This window comes from Podarcis liolepis, assembly GCF_965112155.1.
Source record: "Podarcis liolepis genome assembly, chromosome: 5".
Taxonomy (NCBI): domain Eukaryota; kingdom Metazoa; phylum Chordata; class Lepidosauria; order Squamata; family Lacertidae; genus Podarcis; species Podarcis liolepis.
In genome coordinates, this window is record NC_139556.1 from 69,123,247 (window position 1) to 69,138,572 (window position 15,326).

General features: G+C 41.6%; 1 protein-coding gene and 1 long non-coding RNA gene across 9 annotated transcripts in view; one reads left to right on the forward strand and one right to left on the reverse strand.

Annotated features, from left to right (window-relative positions):
* The window catches only part of LOC310708386, a 51,500-nt gene extending 36,745 nt beyond the window's left edge, over positions 1-14,755 (reverse strand). Inside the window, exons 1-2 of the long non-coding RNA XR_014526983.1 lie at positions 13,644-14,755; positions 8,618-12,308 (exon numbers count right to left, since the gene is read on the reverse strand). This is a non-coding gene — a long non-coding RNA (uncharacterized lncRNA). The remainder of the gene's footprint in view (positions 1-8,617; positions 12,309-13,643) is intronic.
* The window catches only part of ST6GAL1 (ST6 beta-galactoside alpha-2,6-sialyltransferase 1), a 108,016-nt gene that overhangs the window by 48,513 nt on the left and 44,177 nt on the right, over positions 1-15,326 (forward strand). Inside the window, exon 1 of one of the 8 annotated variants that reach the window (XM_083506509.1) lies at positions 8,873-9,240. The exons of 6 other annotated variants lie outside the window; for them this stretch is intronic. The gene's annotated coding sequence lies outside the window, so the exon portion shown is untranslated. Of the gene's footprint in view, positions 1-8,872; positions 9,241-15,326 lie in introns of those variants that run through there. One more of the 8 variants, XM_083506515.1, reaches the window with a different exon arrangement.

The following is a 15,326-nucleotide window of genomic DNA, read 5'->3' on the forward strand; positions in this document are numbered from 1 at the left end:
CTTTTTCTTGAGGTAATGATCTTTGTCGTCTAGGTTCTTTGTACTTGCTTGTTTTTTCCCCAAGAAAATATGAGTTGTTGTTGTTGTTGTTGGGTTGCCTCAGTCACTCTTGGTGGCTTCCAACATATATATTAAAGGTAAAGGGACCCCTGACCATTAAGTCCAGTCGTGACCGACTCTGGGGTTGCGGCGCTCATCTCACTTTATTGGCCGAGGGAGCCGGCATACAGCTTCCGGGTCATGTGGCTAGCATGACTAAGCCGCTGCTGGCGAACCAGAGCAGCACATGGAAATGCCATTTACCTTCCCACTGGAGCGGTACCTATTTATCTACTTGCACTTTGACGTGCTTCCGAACTGCTAGGTTGGCAGGAGCAGGGACTGAGCAACAGGAGCTCACCCCGTTGCGGGGATTCGAACCGCTGACCTTCTGATCGGCAAGTCCTAGGCTCTGTGGTTTAACCCACAGCACCACCCGCGTCCCTCCAACATATATAAAAACATAATAAAACATCAAACGTTAAAAACTTCCTGATACAAGGCTGCCTGCAGATGTTTTCTGAATGTTGTATAGTTGTTTATCTCCTTGACATCTGATGAGAGGGCTTTCCACAGGGAGGGCTCCACTTACGAGCTATAATTCAAATAATTATAGCTGTATTTTAAAACAAAATACAGGGGTTTTTTATGAGCAAAAGCTTAATATGTGGCTTGGTAATAGAAACATTGCCACAGACATCAATAACCAGATTGTAATTATTTACAGAGAAACAGAACTTCTTCAAACAGTAGGTCAATAAGAAATTTCCATCACTTCGTCTTCTTCAGAAGTGCCTTTATTTAAAACAAAGTTATCAGAGACTATGTTGTCTGATAACAACCTCTTACCTCACTTCATTTCTCTGAAAATTGGGCAAGAGATGGTGGTGCTTGCTTTATATTTACACAATACTAGGAATCAGTCTGAGATGGTTGAAAGCAAAAAAGAACACATAATTAGTGGGTCTTGTTTCAGTCATTTCTTCTTGGGATAAGGAAATGCAAACAATGGAAAGCTTTGGTGGTTTGTAAAGTTGCCACTGGCTTGACTACCCGGGGCAAGTAAGAACAATCTATGTTAGATTTCTCTCTCTCTACAAATTCATAAAAATCTGCCACAAATGATTAACAGAGGTTTTCTTAGGCAGGTGTGTGCAGCGGAAATGTGTTCTCATATGTTTGTGAGGCTGTTATATTTTTGCAGCAAGCCCATAGTGATCTCAGGCGGGGTTCTCAAAGGACACCTGTGTTGGTCTTTGTTTTCGTCTTCTTCCAAGGCCCTCTCTTGGCTTCCAGAATTTCAAGAGTGACACTTGGGAATTTTGTTCTAGTGTGACAACTGGCAGTTGGTAACTGGACGTTTATTGTTGGATCAGTTGCAAATCCATAAAAGGGCATCCTCTTTTGTATCACGACAAAACTTCTTATTTCCCCCCCCCTTCCCCCTCTTTCGCTTCTGAATCTTTGACTAAACGGCCTTGTCAAAGGGCTTAATTGAAAAGTCCAAGCACACAGTATCAACCCTGATCTCCCTTATGCAAGATAAACAGGAGAATAGCCTCATTCCTGGTTCCAGTGTAAGTGGAAAAGGAGCTTAAATTAGATTTAAAATGAACTATGTACTGAATACAAGTTTTCAATCTGCTGTGGCAAGCAACTATAAATTACTCACCAGTAAGTCCAATGATGGAGCTTTACAGCCCTCTCCTGCCCCCCCCTCTCCACTCTGCGCAAATAGACCTATTTTTGAACAGCAAGGAATTGTCTGGGGCCAGAGACGTTGGGTCTCTTACGATCGAAACCAACCTATAAGATTTGGGCTTGTTTCTCTTCCATTTGTAAAAGCAGGATAATTCGTTAACAAGAACAAAATGAAAGCCTGATGAAACATGACACAAATGCTTCTTTTCACTGAAGTGTAAAAGGAAAGTGAGAAGAAATTAAGTACTGAAATAGTAAGTTCCCTTGACAGACAGAGCAGCTCTACACTGCTTGCCCCGTCACACCCTTTCGCAGATCATAGCATGGAACCAACATGATTACTGGGACTGGAAGCCTGACAGTCTCTAAGTAGGTGGCATTACATTTTGCCTTCAAATCAATAGCAGCAACAACAAAAGTGATGGTAGCAACAATACAATTTTACTGGAGCCAGAGTTCCAGGTAGCCATGATAAAATTTCACATTTTATTATACTACATTATCTGGGTCCCTTTCAAGCAACTGTTAAAAGCAATCAACAATCAGTTCTTCATTCCTCTGAGACAGACACTTGATAAAAGGGAAATTTCAACACATATCCTTTCATGAACTTCCTTGTAGTGGGGTTTGAGGCAGGCCTACAATCCACAAACTGTTGCCTCTTTCATGTAATACGGACCGGATGTAAGATATTGTTGAATCCATTGCGTATCCAAAATACGACTAACTTCATTTAGTTTTGGAGAAAGTTGTTCTGACTTTCATAAACCCATTCACTTGAAAGCTGGTACTTGTTTGTATTCTCATTTGTGTATCTTTTGTACATCACAACTAATGCTCCTGAAATGAGTGGTTGCAATACAGAATCATGGCTCAAGGCTGCGGTTGTCATATGCAAGTTGTTTTAGAAAGTGTTAGATCAACTAAGCTCTTTTTATACAAATTGGGTTGTAGAAGATGATACGGCTGCATTAGGTATAGCTGTGGTGAGGGTTGTCTGTCTCTGTACAGTTGTACCCTTGGCATATGCCCTTGCTCATTCTGTCTGGTGACTCAGCTGGTGAGAGCCACTTGTCGTGCTTCCTGGCATGCTAGAAATTTTCATCTGAAAATAAGACATCACACGGCGCAGAGTCAAATGTGCATGGTTCATGTGATGAAAATTCAGACAGCCGTATCATCTATCATGGGTTATAACCAACTGAACTAAATTAAGGCTAGACCCATTGAAATTAATCTACCAAGCTAGTTGTGCCCGTGATTTTCAATAGGTTTACTCTGAGTAGAAGTAACACTGGACACCAGTTGATTTTAGTGGTTTTGGATTGTACCCAGAGTCCAAAAGTGTCTCTCAATTATAAACGGCAACATCAGAATTAAGAAAAAAGCTTTAAAAAACCAATAATGCAGTGCTCAAATGATTTTATAAGTAAATAAGACAGAACATGCTGCCTGGTACTTCTTGTCATATCACCTGAAGTGCTTCTTCACACTCACAGATTCATGATCTGCCATGATCATGTAAACTGTGCAAGTAGCATGCAAGTTATAACAGACTGAGCAATTGGGGGTGTCTTTTTCATTCATGAGACATTTTCAAGGCTCTTGCTTATTCTGAAGATGTTGTTGAAATGTTGATTCTTGCTCAGTAGAATCACAGAGCTAGTGGGTGTCCTGGCAACCTCTGGGATCAACTCTGTCTCCTCAGGCACCAGTATTCTATGCCTAAACCATGCCAGTGGGTGCCTGTTGATTCTTGTCTTGGAAGCCTCCATGGAAAGGGAATCCATAACCTAAGGAGCTTGTTTCATTCCTTAGGTGTCTCCATTTCCAGCACTGGCTGCAAGCCAGATGGCCCTGGTAGCTTCATAAGCAGGGCCTGATGGAAACACCCAGCCCCAGTTATTTGTTCTGAGCATCTGATAATCAGAGCAGAATTGTCTCCGAGCACAAAAGCTTCATTTTCAGTTGTTTTGGCTAATAACCCTTAACCAACGTGACTTCCATGAGCGTGTCTAGTCATCTAAAAGCTGGCTAAGCCGAGGGCCGTCGGTCTATCTTGTAGTAATGAATCCCTTTAATTACTTGTGTGTTTTGTAAATAATACTGCTCATCAGATTCGCTGGATGATCCCAAGCTCAGGTCATGGCACATCTATAGGCAGGACTGCAAGAAGAGTCCATCTGAAACCCTAGAGAGCCTCTGCAAGTCAGTGTAGACAACACTAAACTAGATGGACCAATGGTTTGACTCTGTATAAGGCAGCTTCTTACCTAACCTCTTAAGATTTGCTTTATAGCAGGGGTCAGCAAACTTTTTCTGCAGGGGGCTGGTCCACTGTCCCTCAGACCTTGTGGGGGGGGCAGGACTATATTTTTTTGGTGGCGGGGAGAACAAATTCTTATGCCCCACAAATAACCCAGAGATGCATTTTAAATAAAAGGACACATTCTACTCATGTAAAAACATGTGATTCCTGAACTGTCCGTGGGCCGGATTTAGAAGGTGATTGGGCTGAATCCGGCCCCCGGGCCTTAGTTTGCCTACCCATACTTTATAGGGAAACTTCCCCAACCCCATTGGTCTTCGTTATCCTGTACCTTTTCTAGTTCCACAATATCCTTTTTTGAGTCTGGGTGACCAATCACATCCAAAGTAAATGTACTCTAAGCCTTAGCTCAACTTTTCCCAACTTGCTGCTTTTCATGTACTTGGGACTACAAGTCCCAACATCCTTGACCATTGACCATGCTGACTGGGACTGGTGAGAGTCGTCATTCAAAACTTCTGGAGGGTAACAAGTAGGCGAAGACTCCATTAGTGCACCATAGATTTACGAAGGAACATTCAGATATGAAATGGTGGTAGCTAATGTACAGTGTGATGAAAAGCAATAAAATAATCTCTGGATCTTTCTATTTAAAAGTTGGTGAACAGAGATGAAAGGCATGCAATAGAGAAACCAACAATTTCTAAAGAGAGAGAGAGAGAGATCGTTTATCTAGTGAACAAGTTGTTCACTTTAAATCGTTCTATGTTATAATTACATCAGTTTGTAAACAATGATAAAAGGACTGCACCAAGTTAGTAAATGATTCTTCTTCTCTTAGTAGAACTTTTCATTTTGCCTCCACTTTAGACCATGGGTCATAAAGACATATGCCTCTTAGACTACTCTCATTAAGAGTTAATTTCGCACTCTTAGGTAGGAATCCTGGGAACTGGTATTGATTACTGAGAGTTCTTTGTTGCAATTTCCTGGTTTCAGCTAACATAGATGCTACTATACACAGCTATTTTAATCACAGTTCTCTTTTGGGAGAGGTCTGGTGTCTTAATTCTCAGCATATTGCCTCTAATATGCTTTTGTCAATACAACTAATTTTCAAATGTGGATTTTATTGCATGGTATGCTAGTATGTCCTGTTGTTTTGTCTGTTTCTTTACTGCGTGGGGACATGTTTCTTGCTATATGTTTTTCTTTTTAAAATATCATTGATGTCTGATTTGTATTGTGCAATCTGTCATTGTTGGTTTGTTTGTTTGATTGTATTATAAAATCTCAATAAATGAGCAAGGGACTTTAACCTCCCCCCCAAATCATGATAGTTAATTTGATAAGCGTTTAAGGTTCTTGGGCCCAGGATACCATAAGGATCTCCTGTGTCCATATATCCCAGATAATATGGAAGAGGTGTTGTTGTTTTTTGACTCCATGGGGTCCCATTTTAAACATTTAGAACTGCATATTCTTCCATACTCTACTTTCTTTTATATCAATCCATATTGTCTATGATAATTGTAACACCAGAAATGAAATCAAAATCCTGCTAATGTTTCCAGCTGCTTACAGGGGTCTCCTAAATAACTTATAAATTTCTTTTATGAAGTTTTTGGCCTCTTGGTTTCTGAGTTTTCAAGTAAGTTTTGCCATCTCGCCATAGTCCATCAGCTTGGTTTGCCATTCCTCTCTGGTAGGGACTTTGTCTTCTTTCCAACTTTGGGCTAGTAACATCCGGGCAGCTGTTGTTCCATACATGAAAAGTATTTTCTGCTCCTTTGGAATATTGGTACATGTAATTCCTAATAAAAAGGCTTCTGGTTTCTAAACAAAGGTTATTTTAAACACACACACCCATTTCATTATATATCATCTCCCAGAAAGCTTTTATTACCTTACAAGTCCACCACATATGATAGAAGGTACCTTCTTTTTCTTTACTTTTCCAGCAGATATTTGTACTTGTCCTATACATTTTTGTCAACTTAGTAGGAGTCATTTTCATATAGTTTTCTTTCAGTGTATAACATCCTGTAAATTTCACGTCTGTTTTCCATAACCTTTCTCAATCTGCCATCTGGATATTATGTCCCAAATATTTTGCCCAGTGTATCATTACCAACTTGACCTGTTCATCTTTTGTGTGCCATTCTAAGAGCAAACTATATTTTCAACAATAATTTAGCATTATTTTCTAACAAATCTTTTTGAAATCTTGATATCTCACGACTAAAACCTTTGTTCTTATCTGTCTTAAAAATATCATTTAGTTGGTGAAACTGTAACCTATTAGTTGTCCCCTGTGTTAAAGAGGCCTCAACTAAAAGTCATACATTTAGTGTCTCCATCTCTATGCTGTGGAACAGTACTCCACAAGACATTCAGCAGGCACTCTCACTTTTGACTTTCAGCCATCTCTTGAAGACCTTTTTTTTCTGACAAGACTTTGCTGACCTTTTAAAATTTTATTTCTGATTAGCCAGTTACTTGTATTTTTATTTTTTAAATTGGTGTTTTATGTCTTAACATTGTACATGATGATGTCATAATATAACATGATATGGCGGTATAGATTGATTGATTGATTGATTGATTGCGTGGGTGTTCAGTGTCTATTACTGGTCTTCAACTGGTGGGATGGGACCCACTAGTGGTAGGGAACCACTAGTGGATCACGGCCTGATGTAAGGTGGATCTCAGTGAACACTATATGGCTTGTGAAGCATGGACCACTTATAAACGCCATCTCCAACTCCTCAAAAGATTCCATCAACGGTGTCTCCGAAAATTTTTACATATCACTTGGGAAGACAGGCGAATTAATACCAGTGTACTGGAAGAAGCAAAGATCACCAGTGTTGAAGCAATGATTCTTCAACATCAACTTCGTTGGACTGGTCATGTTGTGTGGATGCCTGATGATCGTCTTCCAAAGCAACTACTCTATTTCGAACTTAAAAATGGAAAGCGTAATGCTGGTGGTCAACAAAAGAGGTTTAAAGACTGCCTCAAGGTAAAAACACCAACAATTGGGAAATACTTGCCTGCGAGCGCTCCAATTGGAGAACAGCCTTCACCAAAGGTGTCATGGGCTTTGAAGACACTTGAGCTCATGACACAAAGGAGAAATGTGCTAAGAGGAAGGCACGCTTGGCAAATCCACACCGTGATCAACTCCCGCCCGGAAACCAATGTCCCCACTGTGGAAGGACATGTGGATCCAGAATTGGCCTCCACAGTCACTTACGGACTCACTGTTAAAACTGTGCTATGGAAGACAGTCTTACTCGGCTATGAGTGATCGCCAAAGAAGAAGAAGAAGAACAAGATATGGCAAGATATTGAGACATGGGTCCCCAAATGCATGTCTGGGTTAAAAGTGGGTCTTTGGGTTGGAAAAGGCTGAAGATACCTGGTCTGCATTACTTTAAGCATGGGACAGATTCCATGTGTAGTGGTATTAACAGAAAGATCTTGTCTGTATTTTGAGTTCAGGCCCAGTGGGCAGTGCAAGTTTCCACAGTTCAAAGAAGGAAAACCACAAAGGTCCCCTGCTGAGGCTTCCATAGTTTTTGGTTGTGATTTGAGGATGGTGTTGCAATGAGCATCACTAACCTCAATATCTGTGGTTTGCCCATTTGTGCAGCACTTCCTTGTGCATGGAAGAAAAAAGATCAAGGAAGCAAATTTTAAGTTACGGTAGTTTTTGCCAGTTGGTTCTGCGGGCTTTCTAGCAGGGTTCAAGATGCTTAGTTTCAAATTCCTTTTGTTTTGATGTTAACAGATCCTTAGGTAATGCCCAGGCATAGCAGGCCATGAACAAAAGAAAAGGGGTGGGGGGCATTGTTCTAGGTGCATTTTGTGACAGGGAATTTCATTAGCGCAAGCGGTTTCTGAGCTCTGGGCGAAGTACTGCGCCTAAGATTTCAGTTTAAAACTGCAGAGTGGAAGGAAAGGAAGACCTTTTTCTGCCTCCCCTCTTCCAGCTACTGTCTGAATACTGGGTAAGAGACCCTCTTAAGAATATTAGGAGGGTGGGCAGGGGAAGGACCAGACCATGTGAAAAATGAACATAATATTTTAGCTGCAGTTCATTCATTTTCAGCTTTGTACCATTGTTATAAAAAAGTGCACCTAGACATTCTGTTGTTGCGCCCATAACCTAGGTTTAAGGTCCATTTAGCTCCTAGCTTCCATATCTCAGTTCCTAACACTGGGGGGTGGGGGATGGGGGTGGGGAGCTGCCAGAAAGAAACTACAGCTGCTTTTGGCTTACGGCTCTTTTGGATTGGATGTGGCTGCACTAGTAATAGCTTAATGGTTTTCTGTTTAGCTATAATTAACCTGACAGCAGGGTTTGAATATTGCATTCAGGAGAATTGTGCTGGCTTGGCGTTTATAGTACGGGAACAAACAATTAGTTCCCCATAAGTAAAATGTTAAGTCAAAATGTTTATTTATAAAGGTAAATAGGGTGGGCTGCTCTGTCTCCCTAAAAAGAGGGTGGAAGTGGAGGGGGAAAAAGAGAATAGAAAACTCCACACATGCCACCATTTAAGAGTGTCCGCAATGTAGGTTAAAGTAGTATTTACTCACCACGTCATAGATTGTTCTTTGAAACTATCTGTTGTCATGTAGGAAGCACGGCAATGTATGTGCAATTCCATGCCTCTCTGATCTTAAGAGAAGTCTTCAGCCGGATTCTGACTTCCCTCACCCCACCCGAATCATTTTGGCAAAACAAAATCCTTTGCAGGCAGGATTGAAGCCACACCTACAGAAGAAGATCCTTTTTCACTGCTGGCTGTGATTCAGGCTGGTGAAGTGAAGGGATATTTGCAGGGAAGCCCCACTTACAGCTGCGTTAGGAAATGCCCAGTGGGAAATTCTGTAGCACAGCTGATGGCTGTAGGCTTCTTGTTGCTGCTGATTGGTGCTGACAGAATCACCGGGAGGACTTTGAGTGGGTTTCCACTGGCCCTGTTTGGCAGCAGGTGTGGGCAGGTGGGTATGGTTTGGGGAAATTAAGCCGGTGGACTGAACGTTCCCCACCCCTTCCAGAAGTTTTCGACCAGGAGGGTTGGGAGCGCACAGTGCAGCTCCTTTCTTCAGTGTGTATGAGGGCAACAAAGTCCTGAGGTGCTCCACTCATCAGTCCTGGATCTTCCAGTGTGATTGATGTTTCCCAGCAAGGACACAGACTGGAGTGGCTAAGTAAGGTGAGTATCAGCAGGAACCCTGAGGTTCAAGAAGTACCAGTGTTGATGAATACTAGAGAAAAAGCAACTTGGTAGCAATCTAATGGCTGTTTCAACAACATCACTAGGAAAAGCATACAGTGGTACCTCGGTTTTCGAGCGTCTCTGTTGATGAACATTTCGGTTTACGAACGCTATAAAGGCGGGAGTAAATGCTTTGGTTTTCGAACACGCCTCAGAAGTCGAACATGCCCTGTGGCTTCCACTGAGTGCAAGATCCTGAGACTTAGCTGTCGGCTGTTGAGTTTTCGGTTTCTGGACGTTTCAGAACTGGGTCTTCCAGAACGGATTACGCTTGAAAACCAAGTTACCACTGTATATGGAAATGCTTTCTTGAATACTTTTATTTACCTTTTGGAAGTTATAAAAGAGAGCATTGGGTTGGCTAGATTTCTTCTGCTAGAGTCCTAAAAACCCTGACTCCTGGCCCACTATTGTGGTGGATTAATTTCTCTCCAAACCAAGCTGCAAAGGTGTCTGTCTCTTCTTGATCCTTCTATATCACAAATGTCTTTTCATTTGAGGACTGTGGGGTGTGTGTGTGTGGGGGGGGGTGAGTTAGAGAGCTCCATGCAGGAGATCCCCTTCATGTGATACTAATCCTTTTCTGTCTGGATTTCCCAGTCCGGCATGTGTTATGCCTCTACCCCCTTCATCACCAGGGAGTTAACAGCTTTAGGGCTCCAGCGCTATAGCAACATTCCAGTCAGTGAGCCGTCTGCCTGAATGACCTCAGCATGTGGAAGAATGGTTGTGTTCTCAGTTATTATGTTGGGACTGATTTGGAGGGATGTGTAGCGAGGAAGAGGGAATGGAGAAGAAGCTAGAAATAGATGCCCAGTGCCAGAATCCTCTCTCAAGTATAAACAGCTACCCTGTTTTTACAGCCGCTTTGTAAGACACACACTCCAGCAAGGCTTGCCCTTTGGACTTGAGCAACTATGACTTAAGATTTAGGTGCTGTTCTTTTAGAAAGGCTTTAGTTTAGTATCTCAAGCTTTTCTAGACGATTGCTTTATTGTGTACTGTTGTTTCTCGGTTGTGACAGAAGATTGAAATTTATTGCCCACCCCCCAAGCCAAACAAGTCTGTTGTGGAAAAATTTGATTTCAGTGACACTGGAAGATGCAGTATTATTGTTTTTAATCAGTGGAAACATATTATTTCCCTCTTGCCCACTTCTAGTACTGTTTGGAGTGCTGCGCAGGATGTGGCATTGCAAATATTATGGGCATCTGTTGGTTCGTGTCAGTGACATCTCTGGCGATCTGTGACACACTTGGCATTTATCACACCATTGAGAGAAAATGGAAAATGGAAAAGGCCAATTGCACAGGCTCTGGAGAATCAGTGACTCACAAAAGCATAAAAATATTCTGGCGAAGTCTAGGCAGTTGCGTTCTCAACTTAGCTTGGGAATCTAATCTGTACCGAAAACACTTTGCAGTGCAAGATGTATTATTACTGCACACCGATTGATATTTCCTTCTGGCCTCCACCCTCATTTCTTACAGAAATCCTATGTTGTATACCCAGTCTTTATCAAATATTATGCATCAAGCTTCTTGTTCATTAAATGAAGGTGGTCAAAGAAGGCATTAATCTAAATTCTCCTTGAGATGCTTAGAGTTACCCAAGTAGCTTTCTGGCATTTGGAAATTCCTGTACTTTTTCAAGCCACTGCCATGGAAGTGAGGCATAGTGGAGTTAATCTGTTCTGCTCTTCTATGTCAATCCAGCCTTCTCTGAGCTAGGGAGTGTGGGCAGGAGAAAGAGGAGCCTTCTCCTTCTGTATCCTATTCTGGTTTACTCCATATCTGAGGTGTGTGGGAAGACGCACTGAATGAAACATACCATCATGATACTGGGTTAGGAAACATAACAGATTGATTGGGCGGTGGGTGGGCGAGCTTTGGGATCCTGAGGTTTAAATGCGTTCCAAGAGAGAAAGAAAGTCACACAAAGGTATTGCTAAATAGATGCATTATGTTCCTGTTTTCTACTAAACAACAGATGAGCAAACTCATTTGAGGGTAGGAAAGACAGCTCCAAACACTATGCACTGTGAATAATAATATGAGAAACCCAAGTGCCATTATGCTTCATTACTTTTTATATAAAAAAGAAGGAAGTAATTATATAAGTAGACTATAAGTATACCTATATAATGAGATAATTTACCAGTTCCGCACAACTTAAGACAGTCTGTCTGGAACAGTGAATTAACTGGACCAAGGTGGAGAGTGCTGTTTTGACTTCTCACAACCAGTGCAAATAAGAGCACCTTTTCGTTTCCTCGAGTTTGCTAATATCAGAACTTGAAACATCCCTGACGTAGGGTTCAGTCCTTGGTTCCCTGCTGTCTTCTGTTTTATCAGGTCTGGTGGATGTTGTCTCTGTCTCCTTGCCCTTGCTCCACAGAGTGGTGTACACCAGCTTTCTGCAAACTGGTGTCTTCCACAAGCCTCATTGACCAGGGCTGTTAATGTTTAGGAATGATGGAAGTTGCAGTCCAAAACCTCTGGAGAACACTGGGTTGGAGAAATTCATACTATGAAGGCCTATCTAAACAGTACAGTTTTCAGAAGACAGAAGGCAGAGATGGTTCCTACCAAACCTCAACTGGTAAGGAGTTCTACAAGGCAGGGCCTACACACTAAAGACTCTGTCTTTAATGAAGGCCAAGCAAACCTCAAGGGCATGAGGAACTGCCAAAAGTGACCCATCAGGTTCTCAGTGATTGAGGTGGACTATAAGGGATCAGATGCTTCTTAAGTGACTTTGGGCTCATGTTGTTTAGGGCTTTGTGAATTAACACAAGAACTTTGAACTTGGTCTGGCAGCAAATTGGCAACCAGTGCATGACAGGAACACCTGAAGGACCACAAGTCCCCCAAATCTGCTGTAGAGGGAGTACAACTTTTCCCCCAGAATACGACTTGCCCACAGCACATCCTCCTTAAATTGATTGCCCTTCAGTTGATTGGTCCAGATCCTGTCCATTACTGATCTCAGACACCCGTTCAGCACTTTTTTTTTTAAACAATGAAGATTAATGTTTATTTCAAACACAAACAAGTTTTAAAATATATTTGAAACGCTGTCACTCTATTCCCTCTCAGTCTTGTCCCTGTCTCTAAATCATTCTGACTCCTCTATCTCCCTTCCCCTAAATAACCAACCGAACTAACTGTTAAAACCTCTGGCTGAGCCTCAAAATCAGGTAGGCTTTCTCCAGGCTTTCTTATTGGTCAACAAACCACCAAAAGTGGGTGAGTTAAATATTCGTTCACATCTTTTTAAAACTATAGTCCAGCCCCCAACAATGTGCAGGGACAGTGAACTGGCCCCCTGTTCAAAAACTTTGAGGACCCCTGGTTTATTATGTTCTATGCTTTAAACTGTCCTGCGGTCTATTGAAGCAGGATGGTGTAGGTGTGTGTTTGTTTGTGTGTATGTATAAATAGATGAGTGAATATATGGACTTCTTTCTTTTTTTGCTTAATTTGCATACAGAAAACACCTGAGCAGGGAGTCATGAGGAGGTCTGAAGTCCAATCGCACATTATGACCTGTATGGGTTTCATGATGAGTCTGTACAGAAGTCAAACTCACTTGTAAAAATTATGTTAACAGCAGTCAGTGTGAAGCAGTTACCCACGCCCTTCCTTATACTATTGCAGTATCCATGGAGCGCAACTCCCAGTCCCCCATGCAGGCAGAGAAAACAAAGCTTGACTTTTCCTGAATTCTGACCAGATACAACACCTTTGGAGAGTCACTGAAGGTTAGTTCTCCAATTTAATCCTTCAATTATCAGCAGCTGAGGGATAGTTCTGGGTGATCTCTTTGCTGTGTGTGTGTGTGTGAGAGAGAGAGAGAGAGAGAGAGAGAGAGAGAGAGAGCGAGAGAGAGCGCAAAGACCAAAAGGAAGGAAAGTCTACATGTGAGAGAAGTTGAACAATGGAGAGAATGGAGTGTTGTTTGGCAGGTTAAGCTGAGAAACAGAGACATCACATTTCCGTCAAATAAATTGCACCCCCAAAGTCCAGCCATTGCAGTTATTCCTCCTAGCCTGTAAGACTGGAATTCTAAATACGTATTGTTCTAGGGAGCTACATATTATCTATAGTGGAACATCTACTTTCAACCATAATCCGTTCCGGAGGTCAGGTCATAACTAGAAATGTACATAAGTAGAGGCGCACTTTTCCATAGAAAGTAATGGAAAAGTGAATTGATCTGTTCTAGATGATGTAAAACACCCCCTAAAACGGCAGTTGGGGTGGGGCAAGGGTCAGTAAAGGGCTGATTCACTTCTGCCAGGGTCACTTTTTTTCTTGCCAGGCCAGGTTCTTCAGCACTTTTACTGCCTCACCCGAATCTCATGAAAAGGAAAAACCGAGCGGGGTGTTGATGATAAAATACAAAAGGCACCTCACCCGACTCAAACCCTCTGGATGACATGACTCAGCAGCTTAATGTCGATGACAAACAGCACTGGAGTCAGAAGGAAAATATGAGGGGACGCCGTAACATAGATGTCTTGATGTTGTGCTGTAATCTCCCAGCACCATATTTTGAAAGTTTTTTTCCAGGTAGTCCTGCAGCTCATTCTCTCCAGAAAAAGGGCAGGACACAAACCAATAGCTCTTCAAATTACAAGAAAGGAGACTAAACAGCGGGAAGAACTTTCTGACAATAAGAGCTGTTTAACAGTTGAATGGTCTCCGTCTGGAGGTTGGGTGGCCAACTGTCATGGATGCTTCAGTTGAGATTCCTGCCTTGCAGGGGGTTGGATCCCTTTCCAACCCTGTTTTATGATTCTTTGTGAGTGAATGTAGAAACTAGTCTATTGTACAAAGGTAAAATGTACGCTTGTTGCTCTGCCCATTTTTGCCCCTGGTCCTGCCTACCACTGGGATGTAGAGCCTTGGAAGATCACCCAGGTGGAAATGTGATCCTCAGCCTGAAAAACCCTGCTCTAGGCCTATCCAGGTGTTATTTAAATGTGTACCTCATCACACCTGGGTTGGGTGAGAGTGCTAGCCCCATCCTTCCTTCTGTTGCCTTCCAAGAGTCTACAGGTCCATATCGGATCCCCATATATTTTGGAAGTTAGAGAAGTTTTTAATGTCTGGTGTTTTTTTTATTTATTTATTTATTTATTTATTTATTTATTTATTTTCAATGCAAAATTACAACAAAAATTAACAAACATTGAATCCAAAATAAAACAGTACAAACAAGAAAAAACAAAACAAAAACAAAACACAAGAGAAAAAAGAACACAAAGAACAGAACAAAACAAAACAAAAACACATATCTACAAATAAAACGATATCATCATTCTAATCTAGTCATTACATACATGTACATATATTGACTTCCTTCCTTTGTTCTAAGACCTCGGAATTTTTACTCTTTCTAAGTTGTTGTGTCTGATATAGATTACCTCTATCTTTATACTTTTTACACCATTTTTCTCTTTTTTTTAACCCTGCAAAGCATCATTCATTAAATACCAATATGCTTTTATCACTTTATTATTATTATTATTATCATTCATTCTGTTGGGAGAGTGGCTGGGGAAACCCAGCCAGATGGGCGAGGTATAAATAAATTATTATTAACAATAATACTCTAAAGCAAAAACGGGCACCAAGAAGGCAGCAGATTTCACCCACTTGTCCCTGCAAGAGCAGCCCTGCAATCTTCTAACACTGTACAACTTCAGTTTTCATTGACATCAGGTAACCAATCTGTCATCAGATTAGCAAATGAAATTTAGAGGCCCTATAGTTGAAATAAGATTTCAATGGCTTGAATGAACAGATTGTCCCTGGTAATCACACTTTCAGAACGGTTGGTGTTCCTGCATTGAAGGGGCTTGGACTAAATGTCCATTGGCATCCCAACTCTATGATTCTGTGGTGGTATCAAAAGCCACAGAGAACTCCAGGAGAATAAGCAGGGTTGCTTATCCCTTGTCCCTTTTCTCAGCATCGTTCATTGGGCTCATCTAAATAGTTTCTGTGCCAAAAACC